General features: G+C 39.6%; 1 long non-coding RNA gene across 1 annotated transcript; it reads left to right on the forward strand.

The window, feature by feature from the left end:
- The first annotated feature begins 3498 nt into the window (after positions 1–3498).
- On the forward strand, positions 3499–14287 carry LOC124056622. Its single transcript, XR_006843020.1, has 4 exons — positions 3499–3768; positions 11413–11910; positions 12991–13114; positions 13779–14287. It is a non-coding gene; the product is annotated as an uncharacterized LOC124056622 (long non-coding RNA).

Here is a 14287-nt window from a genome sequence, read left to right on the forward strand (position 1 = left end):
CAAACCCTCACATCTCCCTCTCTGAGAGCACAAGTAGGCAGAGTCAAAGTTTTGGGTCATTTTTAGATCTCTGCTGCTGAGGGTCGGAGGCGGTGCTGATTAATACAGAGTTATGATAATGATCTGGATGATGGGGAAAGGGCACATGAGGCTTCTTATTATCTCCCCCACTCAGGTGATGATGAATCCGGGCACTGCTGTTCTCTGACGTTGGGAAGGGACGGGCACAGGGACTTTTTCATTTTGTCAAGTCAGCAGGCCTGAAATCAGGAAGATGTTTTTTTGTTTTTTTTTCCTGGGCTGACACCACCGTCCATTTTTTGGTCAGGGCATTCATGCTGGGTTGTAAATATCTCAGGGAGGAGAGAGTGACCTCGTTTCCACCTGATGTCCCCCAACACACACACACACACACACGCACACAAATGCACCACCTCCTCTGTTCTGCATTACTCTAATTGGAGCTCAGGGTATGCAGACATTGCCAGGCCCCGCCTTCTCTCTGTCTGTCTCTTTATTGGTCTCTTTCCGTTTCCATGTCAAAGTCACATTTCTGTCTCTCTGTCACATCTCTTTCTCTTTCAGTCTGTCAGTGTTCAGTTGAATCAAATCTGGCTTAACTAGCTGTTTTGTACAGTGATTTGTTTTACATTTCCTATAGGAGGTAGTTGTTTCTCTGCAGTGGATATCCTCTTTGAGATCACATGCAGAACCACTGGGGAAAAAACAAAAGGAAAAAAAACCCAAGGTGCTTCACTGTCTTTACACAAAGGTTGAAGAAGACACCTCCCAGGTAAAAGACAACCAGATAAATTTTTCTTCCTCCAAACTATCAGTATATTCTTCATGACGCCACTTTTTGTGTGTCCTTGATCACTGATTAATGAAACTCTAAATCAAGCAAAAAGCTATCTCCAGTGCTCAGGCATACACACCACACTCAGTGCAAATTTCCACAGCGGTTCCACACTCCCACTCATAGCACAATATACAAACACTAAAGAAAATATTAGATGGAACATATTTATGGAAGCTGATAAATACTACATCCACCACGAGAATCATTTTCAGTCCATCTACAAGAATAACCACAATTTCACAAGTTCACGTTGGATAGTAGAAACATGCAACGCATTTCCAGATGGAAAGCTGAGGAAATGGGTCAAAAGGCTCCTCTTAAACGACACTGAAAAACAATTTGTTGAACAGTTGTTTCTTGTCTTGAGCCCACTCCACACAACATCTAATGCTTGGTTCAACAGTGGGGAGTCATCCAGTTAAAAAAACATTCAAAACATTCAGAGCCACTTGTCCTAACACTGTGGGCTTGTCAAACTTTTAAAACCGGTCAGAATCAGATGAGTCTTAATTATCCTTAAAATAGCACAGTGGGGAAATCAATACAAATGGCCAATAAAACTGGCTAAATGCTGTATAGCTCAAGCAGATCTGCGCCTCCTCTATTAAATATGCTGAGTATGTATTATTTTGTTGTCTTTAAAATGATCCACAAACCCTGTAGCATAACTGCATTGTCCATCTTTTCCTAGATTTCTGTTTTATACTGTATCAGTAACATATTAGCTTGGATGCTAATCGAAATCAGTAACATCAGGAGATCAGATGACATCAGGGCAATAAGAAACAGTAGTTAGTCAGTGGAAGTCTTGCAGCTTTGTTTTTTTTTACATTTTATATTAACATGGTATGTGGTGTAGGTCTAGGCTTTAATGCAGAGGAGCTATCAGTTATTTTTATTATATTGTTTGACAGGACAGTGAAAGTGTTTTTGTACTCATTAAGGCTCTAATCTGTGTTGGGAGTAGATTTTGTTCATTTCTTGGACTGAAGCATGAAACATGAACCTTGAGGATCATTCACTGTTTAGTGTCGTGTATTCAAAGTTCAGTCTGCTAAAATCTTGTCAATCAGAACTACTGTTTCTAAGCATTATTGGATCTGGCAGTCAAACACTGATATCTGTAATGGAGAACTTTACATTTACTATAGCATTGTCATATTTAAGAATAAACAATGAGGTATGAGTCGAATGTCTTGCTAAGGAAATCTGTGACACTAACTAAAGACAGAAAACATATGGATTTTTTGTGTGTAATATCCTCACTGATTACACATGCCACATAAACAGTAATACAAGCATAATGTTTAAGGCAATAAAATTTAAAGTAACTAAACTACATGTACTGAAAAAATCTCAAAAACAAAACTAACTTTTTTAAAATGATCAAGGAGATCTTCTTTCGACTGTCCCACTCCTTCTACAGCATGTCTCGCTCTCTCTCTTTCCAGATCAAAGTAGTTGCTATAGTCATTCCAGCACTGTTTAATGAACATATTTCTAGTCCACCCACCTACTTATTCAGAGCCGCCCACATCAAAGAACCTTGGAGGTACCTTGACTGTTGCTGTGATGAAGACTAGGCCTACTCTGTTATTCCAGCTCGGCCTCAGGCTTGGGACTCTAACTTTATTGACAGAATTCCCATGGAATAAGTGATGGATTGCTCACTCAGAGCAAATAAACCCTGACAAAAGGAAGAAGTGACTGTCTCATAGTCAAAACTATGACACTAGATTTGCCTTTCCAAGATGTAAAACACTCACAAAAGAGAAGGAACTAAAGATGCTGCGGATGTGGCTCTTATTCAAGGTTTGAATATGTTCAGCTCAACCACAAAAAAACATGACTCGTTGACTCAAAAGTGGTTTTACTTGTGACAAGCCTGCCTATGCTGACATTTATTTACTTCTGAATTAATACTGATCAGGTAAAATGATTTCTTCACCCCCAATAATGCGTCATTTCGTGCTAGCTTGTAAGTTTGCTGTGGATATGATGGCTGTCAGAATTGTCATCAGCAGAGCTCAGAATTTTAAGGGAGGAGGCGGTGGGAAACTCACACATTCCAGTGAAATCTGACGTGCTGCTGATTTCAGAAATAGCAATAGTACACCGTCTGACTAAAGCACCAGAGGGGCAGATGGCATTCTTCGTGAATCACCTTTCCACCATGTTCGAGACCAGATGGTCCGGTGGCTCCGACAAATCCACAACAGAGATCCGATCTAGTGCTATTCTTATGAATTATGTGACCGTTTAAGCAATCTTTACTGAAATGCAGTAATGTGAGTGCATGAAAGGTGTATTGGCTCTCACTTTGTCTGTATTTCTGTCTCTCATTCATTTATTAAGGAGGATAAGAGAAAGTATTAATCCTGTTATATTGACTAAAGAGGAACCATAAGTTTTAAGCCTAATGTATTACCCGTCAAACAAACACAACATATTGCAAACACATCATGGTTCAGAAACAAATGGAACACAACAAAAAATATCACATTCTGTTTCTGTGCTCGGGATTTTCTCAGAACTGTCCTGTGTACTTTGCCCTCCACAACAGAGGGTGGCGCTATGAGCCAATTTAAACAAGGGAGCTATAGCTGATGGTTACATTTTTGAAAAGTCATGAGGAAGCATCTGCAAACAGGTCACGCAACAACTTAAAAGATAAATCCATATTAAGGCTGAAAGAAGTCTGAAATGTTGAATGCTCACTAACGCTGTAGCTGCTATTATCGTACCATCAGTCACACTGACCCTGTCCACTGTCAGTCTGGATGATATCCGGATATTTAGCTGGACGGTTGTGGTGAATGCCTGCTTGTATTAGCATGTCCTTCAAGGCAACTAATCCCCTTGAGGGACACTGAACGTTGTGAGAAAGAGGTGAAGGTGACCAATCACAGGTAGGCAGATCTCTCATTTCCTGAGAGCCATTGAGTTCAGCCTCCTCACACCACTTCATTGGAGTACAGTAAGGCACAATAAGGTTGCTTGAAACCCACCAAGCTCTTGTGCTTGCACTTTTCCACTGATTTCCTACTAAAGGGTTATTGTTGTGGAAAAAGTAGCACTGCAGAGAAAGAGTGCTCTTGCTGTGTCTCATCTAAGAAGGTAAAGCTGATATTAAAGATTTTTATTTTGTTGCCATTCTTCTTGTCTAACCATTGGAAATTATTCAGTGAGCATTCAGCGACAGGCCTCTTTTAATTTGTGTAGGAGCTTCTTAATTTTGGATTATTCCTCCCACCTCACTTCTCAGAGGAACAGCATAATCAAGTAAGTCACTGCATGCAGTAGATGCAAAACTTGGTTCTCTACATGACACTTGCTACAGCTTTTACACTCATACTTTGAGAATTCATGTTCTGGATGGTGCTATGTAACCACATGCAGCTGGTCATCAAGACCAGCTAAAGCCAGCTCTACAGTACATACATGTAACTGGATATCAGCAACAAAATGGTTAGACCATTTTGCCGAACAAATATTACTCTACTCTACTGTCTTTGTTGCTGTTTTAAGAAAAAGACACCTGCATTTCCATATTCATGGACACACACAATGCTTGATCTTCCTCGAAGCAAAATTTTTCCAAGAGTGCTCCACTGATTCAGTAATGTTTTGCCCGTGATAAACGGTTGAAAAAAAGTGCAAAAATCAAAGATGTTAGCTTTTTTAATCGACATCTTCTTCCTTGTCAAAACCTGGTGCCTACATTACCCAAAATGCAACCCAACCTCTGCCAGCTCAGTTTGAGATTTGGGTGTGTTATGCTAATGTACTTGTTTTGCCAATTGAATGATTTTAATGTGAAACTGCTGCAGTGGGACATGTTTGATTTGCATTGGCAGTAATTTAACATAGCTCAGATACTAGTGAGAGTGAGAACAAGGAACAGGTTGATAATGACGAGATAAAATTATAGTAACTGGTAACTGTTCCATGGTTCATTTCCTGTGAAATCCCACTTGCACTTGAAGGCAATTTGAGTCCAGCACAGAACTGTTGGACTCCACCACAAACAATGAAAACTACTATGTAGAAAAGTAATTACATTGTGCAGTTACTGTATTTTGAATTTCTATTACTGACGCAATGTCATCAATAGTATGAACAACAGAGATTTCATGAAAATGATGTCCTTGTGTCCTTCAGTGTCTGCAAAGCCAGTGCTCGACAGACTGAAAGTACTGCGTAGTTTGATATGCAAACAGGAGAGATTCAAATGACCCAACAAGCAAGTTGAAGTCTTTTTTTGCAAGATGGTAGCTGATAGAAACTCAGAATTGGAATATGAGAAAATATAAACGTTTGGGTAAAAGAAGCAGGGACTAATGTCTTCCCACTGCAATCAGAATGTCTAATATGTTCCTTGGAATCATATAGCCAGCTGTGCCTCTGTACCTCAAAGTCTCTCACTTGAAGCTTATTTGGTCATTTCAGTTATCTTAAGATTTTTGTCTCTAAAATGTGTTTATGTGTGTGTGTGTGTGGATGCATATTCCTGTAGTTGTGGGGACAAAATGCAATCCCTGCAATGCAAATTATTAAATATTAGGGTGAAGACTTGCTTTAAGGTTAAGCTGAGGTTGGAGTTAGGATTAGGAAATGAATGTAAGTCCATGAAATGTCCCCAAATGTGATGGAAACACTGTGTGTGTGTGTGTGTGTGTGTGTGTGTGTGTGTGTAGGCTCTTCTGGCCTTCAGAATAATTTTCTTTTAATATACTTTCAAGTCATCTTGTGTTGAAATTAGATGAGCTGTTTTTGAAACATGTATCTATTAGCCGATTCCCTCATTTCCTTCATTAACATCTGCTTTCCCTAAAGCCTGGCCTTGCAGAACAACTTGTTGAGGACTTAAAACTATTGTCTCCCTTAAACAGATGGCACAGATAGTACTGCAATCCTCTGTGCTGGATATTAGCAGCTGAGCTGATAACATCCATCGACACAGTCACCATGACCCAAGTAATGACATTCAGAAAAACCAAACCCTCTGCACTCTCCATGCACTTATCAGATGTGCATTAAAGTAACTTCCAAGTACTTTTCAATGATGGTGCAAATTGGAGTTGTGAGGTTTCCATGTGTGAGTCAGCAGTGCTGCACGCACTTTAGCCCAAGCCAGTCCTACTGAGTTGGCTGCCATACAATCCCTCCTAATATAATAGAAACCAATTAACTGAGTGGGTGGCTTTACCCAAATCTTGATTTAAAATGGAGCTTTATTAAAAAGAGTTACAATGTGGCAGCATGCTTAACCTGACTGGTGGCAGAGATATGATAAGGAATGTAATCCCTGAGGCGAGAGCTGATTAGCTTATCCAGTCAGAGTCACAGCTAGTGCAGAATGAAAATGGCTGCTGTCTTGGGGGAAAAAAATCAGTTATTTAAAGTCTCGACAAAATAAATAAATAAATAAATAAAATTTTTGTTTTTCATGGACAGAGAGAAAGACAGACATTGGGAGAGGCAGACAGAGAGCAACTGAATGGTTTATTAATTCATTATTGTTCATAGTGACTTTTCACCTGGTTTCCATAAGACAATCCGATTCTGCCCTGCAAATATGTGATTGACTTCTATCTATCTGTTTAATGTATAATAATCCATATAATAAAGCATTGCGTTTGTTGCTATGGCACATGCTCTCAACTCTCTATCCTTGCTAGATATCCTCAGTGTCAGTCAAACAGTGAATGTAAAATATAATGTAAATAGAGCTGTGGTAGCAGCCTCTAGCTGGCTTGTTTGAGTTGGCTTGCCAGCACTGTGTATTGTAGGTACAGCCATCTTTTACTCTTTCAGGCTTCCCGTTTGCCTGCTTCTTGTCAGTGTTTATCTATGGATTACACCTTGTCTGCTTGTCTGCATGTCACACTCCAATTGCTGCCTCGTCTTCTTGCTGAACAAGCATTTCTCTTGGATGGGCACTGTAGTGCAAATGAGGAAACAGCATCTTTTTACACAAAACAGGGTTTATGGGAAAGGTGTTTAGGATTTAGTCCTTTTTTTCCCTAAAAATATAATTGCGTTCCCACAAATTGGCAGTATTATGTTAAACCTCAAGCTGGAAATTGAAATGTGTGCAATGGAAAAGTATGTGTTGTTCAATCTGTAATGTATAGATTTCTGTTATGGCAGGGACAGGTTAGGGAGGTGAGTTGATTTGTTACTTAAAGTGGTTGCTCTAACCTATAAGCTCAGTATTTATTTTTTTATGAGATGATTCAGCACCACATGTTTGTACTTGTACTTGTAACTGTATTATGCTCTTTCTCCAATTGTTACTGTTTGTTTCAGCTACCTAACCCAAACTGCACCTTAACCATAGTTTATTTGCCATAGCTATAATCTTTCCCTAACCTTAACAATATCACAGTCATGCTATGTACCACAGCCATATGCAGATATTGTATCATCAAATATTAATGCTCTCGTCTGGTGACAGTGACACCTTGAGGTCTGGAACTGTGTCCAGCAACATGTTTGCCCTCACCAAGTGCCCTCACCATACATCTTTATCATTATTGGTTGGCTTGGATATGGACTTGGTGTATTGAACAGATTATTGCCACAAAACTAATGTGGCCTTGTCACATTAGTTGTGTGGACCTGTCACATCCTCTGAGATGTGACAGGAATAAATCTTTTTCTCTTCCTGAGAGAGAGGGGCAGTAATCCTTGAAAGTCCCAGCCAATAAAAAAGGGATGATGACCACTTTAGTCTGAAATGAATAGTACATGCACTGTAAACAAGAGTCTACCATGACATATTGGCTGTGTGTTGGTGCATGCAAGAACAGTTAGCTATATCCTAATATCTAAATGTTGACGTGCCCCCAGTGACAATCCCAGCTTGATCATATTTAGTTGGTGTATGGTTTCCATGTTTACCATGTTAGCTCAGCATGTTACCACACTAACATTTGTTTATTATCACATACAGCTGTGGATGATGGGAATGTCTGTGAATAAAGGTATTTGGATGTAAAACAAAGTATCTGAAATTAAAATTAAAATTAAAACATTTCACAAATGTTTTTGCAAACTGAAAGGCTAAAATTGCCATCTGAAAAGCCACGCTTGCTAGCTTGGCTACAAATAGGAGCATATTTTCTTCACCCTGAAAGAATCATGATGTTTATTATTTGAATACTGAAGATTGTATGCAGTCATGAGAGAACAGGCAATGTTATATTAGTCTTTCATATTGCTGTTGCTCCTCCAACAGGGTGGCATGTAGACTATCTTCTGTAGTTACTTTCTGAAAACACTGTGACAAGCCTCTATTAGATTCTAATTTCACTTATTAACAAGAAGTCATGTCATATCTGAATGAATAAGGTCACGACTTTTTCATTTCCAAGCCGTAATTTCTATTTGTTCTTATTCCATTTGCTTCTAGTCAGGCTCATTTTGTGAACATTACTGCACACATAGTGCACCTGCACTGGATAATTGATCAGTGGCTGATATAATCAAGGCTAATGATGGACCGTCTTATCAGGCTCCTTTCTTATTTACAAAATTTTTCCTTCTTCGCACTTTCAGAAAGGAATCTACAAACACTGACTGGTTGGTGGAGATAAAACAGAGAAGAGATCAGTTCTCCCAAAGTAGAAAGAAACACAGAGTCAAGTAATAATTTTTAGACATTTTTAGACTGACAGGCTATTACTTGATGAAATATCTACTGACAGAGGCTGTATGTTGCAAACATGCACTTCAGTGCACAGGGGGCTAATTGCAGGGAACAGTGGTGGAATGTTGGGTGACACCTGCTGCGATGTAAGTATACAGAAGCATCAGATGCCAGGCAACTGAAGATGCTAGGCGAGAGAGAACCAGGTCACTGCTTTATTTTGTAACCTGCAAAATTATCCTCTCAAACAGCCCTCCATGATTAGACTCCTAGTTGTTTGATCTGGAGGTGTAATAAAACATTTAATATTTAAATTTGGACGTTAATTAATTGTTTGATCTCTAGTACAAAAAAACAATGAGATTGACAATAAAAAAGAAGACATTCTTCACTTGTTAAAAAACAAACAAAAAACCCCCAGCATGAGGCCACATCTATAAATTAGAAACCTTTAAATAGATGTAACAAATATACAGTTGTACAGTTGCTGGGAGAAAGAAGGAGAAATACGTGTTAAATTAATGTTAACCCCCAAGCATAACACAGTTGTAACATGAAGTAAATTGCTGGTGGTATGATCTCCCAGGGGTTTGAGAGGCTTTGATGCTTAAATTCTCCGATGGAGCTGCACGTAGGCTAAAACACTGTATAATCTTATTGAGTACACAGACAAATACAAAAATAATAATTTAATTTAACAATAATAATAATAATGATTTAAAATAAATAATAATAATATGCATTTACTCAGCCTCTTTGAAAACTGAACACTGCCTCTTCTCACCTTTATGTTACCGAAATCCAACTGACTTAACGCATTTCAGTTAATGTATGAAGAAACAGTTGAAGTAAGTTTCCCTAACTGATGATCTGTTAGGTGTGAACAAATTACATAAAGTCATAATGACTTGATCTTTTATTAATGGTAAGCAACAGGAATTCATAATACGTCCTGCATTGATTCATGCATTAAATCACCATGACTCATACATTAATTAATATGCATTCTTAAGTATATGATTTGTGGCCTTGTTATAAAGTGTTAGCCAAGATTAAATTGTACATTATTTTATTTATGGGATTTCAAATACAAGCTGTCAAACTATTCAAACTGTCCACAGACCCCTTTCTGTCGATCACTGACTGTCTCTCTCTCTGTTTACAAAGTGCATTCATTGTGAAAATGGACAAATTATTATCCAGTCAGCATCATTGGAAATAGTCTCCTAAATGTAACCATTAGCATTCAAATAGGTAGCCCAGATCAATGTCTAATAACTTTGACCAGATGATTAAGTTCATCAAGCTTCACACTAGATAACTAGAAGGGCACTGGAAGAGCGCGTACCTGTGTCAAAGCCAATAGTCAGTTCATGTACGATATGCAAATCTGCAAGTGCATCCACTGTGTGTCTGGATTAATGTTGCATGTTCATCTGATTTTGCATGTGTGCAGATCCACCCACCTAACCTGGATTATTTCCTCCAATATAGAGACCTGCACCTTTCACTCCATTTCACTTCACCAGTACTAGTACCTGCAGGCTATATGGCCTTTTAAATTATGTTGAGCAGGGCAAGCTTTCCAGGTGATGTCTTTATTGTGTGTTGTATTGATGTGTGTTTTCTTTAATGATTTACTGAAATGTTTAGAGAGGCTGCTTTGAGCAATATTCCCATGCACTGCAATAATGTCACTGCAGCAAACATTGTGGGACATAGGTAAATACACAGGTAAATTGAAAGCTGTTTTTAGACAGCTCTCTTAGATGGTGCTCAGGATTTATCATGAGGACAGGTGCTTTACTCCAAACAATTTTGCTGTATGAACCTAGTCTGTGTTTGTCACAAAGAACACAGAACATTAATAAACATTAGATCCTGACCGATCCTGTCAGAGTGTCAGGAGATTTAAATAATCAGTGAAGTTAAGCTCTGTGCCTTGTATGTGCAGTATGTCTCTGGATGGGAAGATGCTGTTTCACCCACCTGCAACCCATCTGCTAGTAATCAGTAAATAGTGGAGTTGGATTTGAACTTTTAAAAACAGTGCAATGATCATGAAATCATCATGAAAAGGTCATTACTGCCCGTGTTTGTGATGTACTCAAATGCAATTTTCTGGCCAAGCGCAGGCGACGTGAGGTGACACAACAGTCGGCCTTCGCTGCTGCCAGCCCTTTGATGTTAGATTGGTGTGTCTGGGACTTTAAAGATATCCTATACTGCCTGTTTAATTTAGACCTCGTCTTTAAAGATGTGATGTTAACAATATGTACAGGACACAAAAAGAAACTTTTCACTTTGACAGGCACATTGATTTGAGAAAACCCTCCACAGCTCCAGAGCATGTGGGAAGCATATTTCTTTCAAAGAAAGGGTAAAGTCTGAAGGAGGCCTGACTTACATGACAGCAGTCATTCTTTGAGAGCAGGTGTCGTATTTGTAAAAATGATGGACGTTTCATTTTGGAGCCTTTACATTTCAAAGCTGCCCATACTCGCCTGGTTTGTCCTGTCGTTGTTAATGTGTTGAAATGGAGACAGAAACCACATTGTTATTTGTACACCTGTTTCACTAGCGACTCTAAAGTTAAGATGTCACACCGACTATTTCGTTTTTTTAGCTGTTGCTGTCTTGCTGTCTGTTGTCTGGCGTTTTTGGTTGTGATCATAGAAGAAATTTACAAGAAATAGTCACTGATAATTTTTGGAGACTCACCACATTCAATGCCCAAACACTCAGCAGAAAATATTTGTGGTATCTACCATAACAATAAGTGCACAAATGCAAACGCATCCCAAATGCACTCATACAGTCAGTTTGCCTGTCTTCTGAAAAAGGAAGAGCCCATTTCTGGGTTTTTGGCCTTCATAATGCTTCTCTCATTTCTCCACAGTTCTGCTTGTCGTCTCAGCTGCCTCACTGCCAGCCAACACTGCTTCTTCCACTCCCCTGCTCCTCCTGGTATTCTGGCCAAGTTAAACCACAACTGTCCCACATGCCATGTCTGCTGGATGTGTGAACAAAGCTTGGAGGGAGCAAGGCGAAAACGGACCTCTTAAGTGAGTCGGACCCAGTCAGGCGGGACGGCTGGAAATGTCTTCCCCTTTGATTCCCCGAGGAACAGAGACAGAAAACAAATGGAGTCTGACTCCCTTATTTTCTCAAGGTCCTGGAAGTGACCTGCCGCTGCTGTGGAACAGGGGCTGGAACGCTGATGTTCACTGCCTGGCTGCCGAACTGTCCAGCGGTCTGTCAGCCTGGCACAATGAAATGGACCCCTCAACCCTCCCCGCTTTCTCATCCACATTCAATCCCAGCCACAGAGCACAGTACAGCCTGCTCAGTGGCACTGCTGACAACTCAGTTGGCTTGCTCACACGGCGATGACCCGGTGAGTAATTGGTCGATAGAAGTCGGCAGGCTTCGACTTGTGTGGCTTTGCTGCCAGTGATGACTCATTGTGTGTTCGCCATCACTCAGCATGCAGTGGACATGCAGTGCATGTCTTCTCCAAGAAAAATACGAGATCCTAGGGGGTTAAAAAAGGATATTCACAGAGAAGTAAAAATAGCCAATGAATAATTAATGCAACAATAACGGCACACATGCACCAACATTAATCTACTCATTCCGCAGTGGGAATGTGTACATAATAAGAATATTATCTGTCTGCAGTTTGTCTGCCAGCAGCAGGCTCAGCCCATTTGGCTGGAAGCTAACAGAGGAGTTTGGCTACCATTATCACACTGCTGCATCTCAGCAACTGGATAGCTGATTGTGACAGATGAATACAGGATTTCCATCTTAACACATTAGAGCATTAAGTCTGAATTCAGCATTGTGTTAATGAGCCAGACCCTAAAAGGGATGGAGAGGGACGGAGGGAGCGTCACAGAGATTTAACATGTTTTGTCTGTGCACGTGAAAGAAACACACTCCTTCACATGTTCAGACACAACACAAACCACTCTTCTGTTCTGCACTGTTTAACCTGTACAAACCAGGTTAGAGAATGAGACGCGATATTAGCTGCACTGTTAAATAATAATATTGACTTCAAAACACAAAATAATACTTCATCAAACCAGATTTCCGATTCACACACAGGGGCCTCAGTGTCATAATATGCATAAACTGGATGCAGAAGTTATTAAACACATGAGATTACAGGGAGAGGAAGTTTTTCAGGCCTACCCTGCCAACTTCTCTGAGGAAACTTGTCAGTGAAGGAATGTGTAGATCTCCTAAAAATGACATTCACACACTATTTTGCAACAGCAATGTAATGCTACATAACTATAATGGATGTATCAATTACTAAAAAAGACAGGGCGCAGTCAGCCTGGTCTCACCAAATGCAATGAATTACACACCAATGTCTTAAGTGATTTTGCTGGTCACCGTAGAGTATTTTTTTTTTTGCACGTGTCATTAAATGAGGTCCACATTAAGCTGTTTTCAATCATTTTAGGCACAAATGTCAAGTGACATAGAAAACGATCAAGAAAGTCCACACATGGAGGAGGATGGTGTGGTGATTGGATAAAACAACTGCAAGACAAGTACAGGACCATAAGATGAGTGTGAAACTGAAGGTAAATGTTGACCTATTTTAACTCACATTCACATATATAAGTTCACATAAGTAAATTTATTTTAACCCAAACTGGGTAGGCGGGGTACACCCTGGACTGGTTGCAACTCAATCACAGGGTTGACTTAATGTTAACCTAACCCGGAATACCCAGAGAAAACCCACACAGCAGGGGCCAGACAGATTTGAACCTAAAACCCTCTTGCTGTGAGGTGACAGTGCTGCACACACCACTGCACACACCACCACCACAGTGCCGCATGATTGCTTTAACCACTATCCTGTTTCCGAGCACTGTTTTTTTAACAGAATTAATTATACCATTTCTCACCCGCGTCTGCCCAGTGTAACCAAAGTCCACGACCAAGACAAAGTTCCTGCTTTACCTGCTATCAAAGTCCTTCTGGTGTTAAATACACTACTTAATAGCACTTTGATAGGAGATGAGTGTATGATGAGGGCATTTTGCTCTCATTTTTCCAGCCGAAATTATCTCAGCAGGTCACAGATTTGAATACACAACCTTATGCTTATAAACTCATCTTTAAACTATTTCAGGAACCTCTTCACTCCAATCACACAGCCTGTGAGATAATTGTGAGTCATCCAGAAATCAGTTGTAACTCTTTTTATATTTTTTTTCTTTCTTTCTTGCCTCCATGAAGGATAAAGGTCTGCATAAATCCTGCAGAGAAAGGAAGTGAACGTGGAGAGTTCTGCAGCATCAGTAATAATGCTATGATGAACCAGTACAAAGAGAGTTTGTCAGGTACTCATCTAACTATTCTCAAAATAATATCAGGAATCAGGACTGAAGTTTTGAAGATTCCCCATGTTGCTACATGTTTGCTTTTATACACTGTTTTTCTGCAGAGGGATGTCCTTTTGAAAATTCAGCGAAACATTTCAAATGACAAAATGTGTGCAACAATGCGCATATTCTGTTTCTAAATTACAACCACCTCCTTTAAAGAATATGTAATATCAAGAGTGAAGGACTGAAGGATGACATGGCGACATGCTCATTCTATTGTTTTGAACCTTATTTCATGAAAGATTTTAAAAGCTGTTGTGTTTATTCCCAGTCCAATGTTCATGTTAATTCATGATTACATTTACACAAATAGTGATCCGAGTATAGTCCCGCCATCCAAATGGAACTAAATAAAGTCAA

The sequence above is a fragment of the Scatophagus argus genome, chromosome 1 (assembly GCF_020382885.2).
Source record: "Scatophagus argus isolate fScaArg1 chromosome 1, fScaArg1.pri, whole genome shotgun sequence".
NCBI lineage: Eukaryota > Metazoa > Chordata > Actinopteri > Scatophagidae > Scatophagus > Scatophagus argus.